The sequence below is a fragment of the Salvelinus sp. IW2-2015 genome, unplaced genomic scaffold (assembly GCF_002910315.2).
Source record: "Salvelinus sp. IW2-2015 unplaced genomic scaffold, ASM291031v2 Un_scaffold2193, whole genome shotgun sequence".
NCBI classification, from domain to species: domain Eukaryota; kingdom Metazoa; phylum Chordata; class Actinopteri; order Salmoniformes; family Salmonidae; genus Salvelinus; species Salvelinus sp. IW2-2015.
The window spans coordinates 165765-170716 of record NW_019943523.1 but is presented as its reverse complement, the minus strand read 5'-3'; the positions used below and the strand labels follow the sequence as shown (position 1 = coordinate 170716).

The 4952-nt window shown below is 44.8% G+C and overlaps 1 long non-coding RNA gene across 1 annotated transcript; it reads left to right on the top strand.

Annotated features, from left to right (window-relative positions):
- Window positions 1-317: 317 nt before the first annotated feature.
- Window positions 318-3778, top strand: LOC139025059 (uncharacterized). The gene is made up of 3 exons (XR_011476496.1): window positions 318-442; window positions 526-827; window positions 3751-3778. It is a non-coding gene; the product is annotated as an uncharacterized lncRNA (long non-coding RNA).
- The last annotated feature ends 1174 nt before the right edge of the window (window positions 3779-4952 follow it).

The following is a 4952-nucleotide window of genomic DNA, read 5'->3' as shown; positions in this document are numbered from 1 at the left end:
ACCCAGAAAAGAAAGGGACACAAGAAAAAAAAACAGAAAAAAAGAGGAACAGACCAGCGAGGAAACAGACAAGAGACAACGACGAGAGGAAACAAGACAGAGAGGAAACAGAGGAAAGACAACAGAGGCAGAGAGGGAAACAGACCAGAGAGGCAAACAACCAGAGAGACAACAGACAGTTAGAGGAACAAGACAGAGAGACAACAGACCGGAGGAAACAGACGAGAACAACAGACAGAGAGGACACAGACCGAGAAGACAGAGAGGAAACAAGACAGGAGATGGAACCAGAACATCTCTCTCTCTCTCTCTCTCTCTCTCTCTCTCTCTCTCTCTCTCTCTCTCGCTCTGTCTCAGAGCCCAGGCAGTAAGTACCACATTCCTCTATAGCATGTCCTCCCTTCCTCCTCCTGTATTCTGTGTTTTCTCTTTCTGTGTTTATGTTCCGTCTTTTCAGTAGATGGATGTAATGTTTTCATTTTCCACTTCTCATAGAAAGTTGTGTGTCTTTTCTTCTCAAAAGAGAAACAGTAATTTCAGTTGGAGTTTGAATGATTGGAGGTATAGTTTTTCTCAGGCTCTGATTGGTTGGCTGATATATTTTCTCTTCCTGGTTCCAGTTCCCGAGGCCCCTGATAGGCCCACCATCTCCATGGCGACGGAGAGTTCTGTTTACGTTACATGGATCCCGCGGGCTAATGGGGGCTCTCCAATCACAGCGTTCCGTGTGGAGTATCGTCGCCAGGGCCGCAGCGCCGAGTGGGTCGTTGCCGCCGACAACATCTCTCCTCTCAAACTGTCTGTGGAAGTACGCAGTCTGGATCCTGGTGAGACACACACACAACTCAGACATGCACTCTCAGAATTAAACGTTTAGGTTTGTTCCTAAAGGAGGACAACTGCTTGTCACTGGAGTGGTAGCCTGTAAGGTCCTCTATTCTACGTMTAGTTATAGCTACGTCACAGGAGGCTGCTGAGGGGAGGACGGCTCACAGTAATGCCCGGAACGGAGCAAAGGGAACGGCATCAACCACACGGATGTGTTTGATGTTTAATGTATTGCATTAGATACCATTCTACTGATTCCACGAGCCCGTCCTCCCCCATTTAAGGTGCCACCAGCCTCCTGTGAGGTACATAATTGTACCCCAGTTCATACCTCAGATAGTCTCTTTCAGGTACAAAAGCTTTTTACCTTCGTATAGTACCACCACAGTGGCAAAACATGTACCTCTACCATAGACCACTTCAACTGGTACAACGATCACAGGTGGCCAAAAATAACTATCTGAAAGACTCGCCCCCCCCCTACTAAGTCTTCAACATAATTAGTTTATATACTTTCCCGTTGTGCCTTTTCCACCAATGACTGTATTTGTTATTGACAGAAACYTGATGGTTGAATTTGTTCATTTTCAGTCCRGTGGCCTTCACCAAGTGACTTCCTYGGCGTTGATTATATKAAATTAAACTCTTTATGACATTACATATCTTATGAAGTCTTATTTTGAGGCCTAGTTTTACCCTAACACAGTGTCCTGAAACACATGGTTTATGCGACACATCAAGCAGGCTTACAACGTGTCTGTAACATTCCCCCCAGATAAGCAGTATTTCCTGCTTATTTCCTCCCGTTTCCAGGAATATATTCCAAACCGGGATTTCTGGGAAACCTGGAAAATGTTGTTATTTATCTGCACATGTACCAGAAGAGGTAGTGACCAGTACCATGTGACATCATTATGTGTACCTGTGAAGGTACATGGTGTGTGACATCATTATGTGTACCTGTGAAGGTACATGGTGTGTGACATCATATGTTACTGGAAACATGGGTGTGATAAGTTACTGGGTACACATGGTGTGTGACATCATGTTACTGAGGACAGGTGTACACTCTGTTACCTGGGTACATGGTGTGTGACCATCAATATGCTGTACCTGGTAAGGTACATGGTGTGTGACATCATTATGTTACCTGTGAAGGGTACGATGTGTTGACATTCATTATGTGTAACCTGTGAAGTACATGGTGATTGTGACATCATTAGTTACTGTTAGGGTTGCGTAAGTCAAGCTGAGATAGACAATAGGACACTTGAACTTGATTAAAAAATTGTTTAATTCAAAAGTTAATAAATGGCAAATGCCAGTTTTAAGAAGCGCCTACTTAGCTTTAGTTAGGTTAAGCATGTCAAAGAAACCCTTATAAAACCCACAACCTAAGTACAGTGTGCACATTAAGTACCTGTGAAGGTACATGGGTGTGACTTCATTATGTGTACCTGTGAAGGGTCACATGTGCATGTGACGATCATTATGTGCTACCTGGTGAAGGTACATGGTGTGTGACATCATTATGTGTGTGAAGGTACATGGTTTGTGACATCATTATGTTACCTGTATGAAGGTTACATTGGTGTTTGACATCATTATGTGTACCTGTGAAGGTACATGGTGTGTGAACATCATTTATTACCTGTAGGTACAGTGTGTGAAATATGTGCTGACGTCATGGTGTGTGACATCAATTATGGTGTACCTGTGAAGGTACATGTGGTGTGACATCCATTATGTTACCTGTAAGTAACATGGTGTGTATTTTGCATGTTTTGGGAACAATACTGAACCCTTATTTCTAAGAGTGTACAGGCATCTTCATAGATGTGTGGCGGCTGTTTGCCTCCTGTCTGGTGTTAGGATTAGGGTGGGTTGTTAGGGTTAGGTTGTTAGGGATTGGGTTAGGTTGGGTTATGGGATTGGGGGTTAGGTGGTTAAGGTGGTTAAAGTTGGTTAGTGGTTGAGGGGTTAGGTTAGGGTTAAGGGTTGGGTTAGGGTTAGGTTAGGTGGGTTATGGTTAGGGTGTCAGGTTAGGGTTAGCGACCCTGTTGTCCTCCTGTGCAGGGTGGTAGGGTTAGGGTAGGTAGGGAGGTTAAGGGTTAGGTTAGGGTACTCCCCAGGTTGTGTTCATTCCTTACCATGTTTCCTGTCTGCGGTGTAAGGTTAGGTAGTGTAAGTTAGGGTTAGGTTAAGGGTTAGGGGTTAGGGTCTAGGGGGGTTAGGGTTAGGGTTAGGGTACTCCCCAGTTGTTTCATTCCTTCCATGGTGCCCTACTGTCTGCAGGTAGGTGTAAGGGTGTAGTTAGTGGGTTAGGTTGAGTTAGATTAGGGTTAAGGGTTAAGGTTAGGGTTAGGGTTAGGGGTTAGGGGTTTAAGGTTGTTAGCCGGTACTCCCATCGTTGTTTCATTCCTTTCCATGTCGCTCCCTGTCGTGCAGGGCTTAGGGTTAAGTGGTTAGGTTAGGGTTAGAGTTAGGGGTTAAGGTTTAAGGGTTGGGTTGGGTTAAAGGGGTTAAAGGGTTGGTGTCCATGGGTTAGGGTTGGTTCAGGCGTTGGTTAGGGCTTAGGTTAGGGTTAAGGTTAGTTAGGGTTAGCGTAGAGCTTAGGTTAAGTGGGTTAGGGTTAGAGGTTGAAGGTTAAGGTGGTAGGTTAGGTTAGGTGGGGTTGGGGGGTAGGGTTGGGGTTAGGGTTAGGGTGTAGGGTTAGGTTAGGGGTTACGGGTTAGGTTAGGTTTAGGGTTACAGGTTAAGGTGGGTAGGTTAGGGTTTGGGTTAGGGTTAGGGTAGGTGTAGGGTAGGGTTAAGGTTAGGGTTGGGTTAGGGTTGGGGTTGGGGTTAGGTGTTAGGGTTGGGGTTAGGGTTAGGGTACTCCCCTGTTGTTTCATTTCCTTCTTTGCTTCCTCTGGTCTGCAGGCTCCACCTAGTAAATTCGTGTTCTAGCATATGGAACCCGAACCGGGACAGTCCCCACCAGCCGCCACCTCCTAGGACCGTACCAGGTGTCAGCAGCGAAGCCCACGTTCTCGGACGCGCCGGTGGCCGGACCGCATCATCCTCCTCTGACAGACGCCGTCAGCGACAACTCAGATCATGCTACGGCTTGGACAGTTCAGTACTGCCTACCACCACCCAGACTGTGTGTTGGTGTGGTGGTGTGTTGAGTGTGTTGTGTTGCTGTGGTGTGTGTGTGTTGTGTGGTTTGCTGTGTGTGGTTTGGATGTTGCATTGGGTGAAGAAGTGATTTTAGAACTCTGTTGTTGTTTACAGATGATTAGGGAACCTGTTGTGTTCTGAGAAGGCAGCGATTAGGAACTCTGTTGTGTTTCTTGAAAAGACGATTAAACTCTGTTGTTGTTCTAAGACGATTAAACTCTGTTGTTTCTGAGAAGCATAGAACTCTGTTGTTTCTGAGAAGACGATTAGAACTCTGTGTGTTCTGAGAAGACGATTAGAACTCTGTTTTTTCAGAAGAATTAGGAACTCTGTTTGTGTTCTAAGACGTTAGAACTCTGTTAATGTGTTTCTGAAAAGACGATTAGAACTCTGTTGTGTTCTGAGAAAGACGATTTTAGAACTCTGTTGTGTTCTGGAGAAGACGATTAGAACTCTGTTGTGTTCTTGAGAGACGATTAGACTCTGTTGTGTTCTGAGAAGACGATTAAGAAACTCTGTTGTTTCTGAGAAGACGATTAGAACTCTTGTTGTGTTCTGGGAGACGATTTAGAACTCTGTTGTGTTTCTAGAGACGCATTAGAACTCTTTGTGTTCTGAAAGACGATTAGAACTCTGTTGTGTTCTGAAAGACGATTAGAACTCTTGTTGTGTTCTGAAAAGACGATTAGAACTCTTGTTGTGTCTAAGACGCTTAGAACCTCTTTGTGTTCTGAGAAGACGATTAGAAACTCTGTTGTGTTTTCTAAGACGATTTAGAACTCTGTTGTGCTCTGAGGAAGAGATTAGAACTCTGTTGTGGTTCTGAGAAGACGATTAGAAACTCTGTGTGTTCTTAGAAGATGATTAGAACTCTGTTGTGTTCTGCAGAAGACGATTAGAAACTCGTTGTGTGTATTCTGAGAAGATGATTAGAACTCGTGTTGCTGTTCTGAGAAGTGATA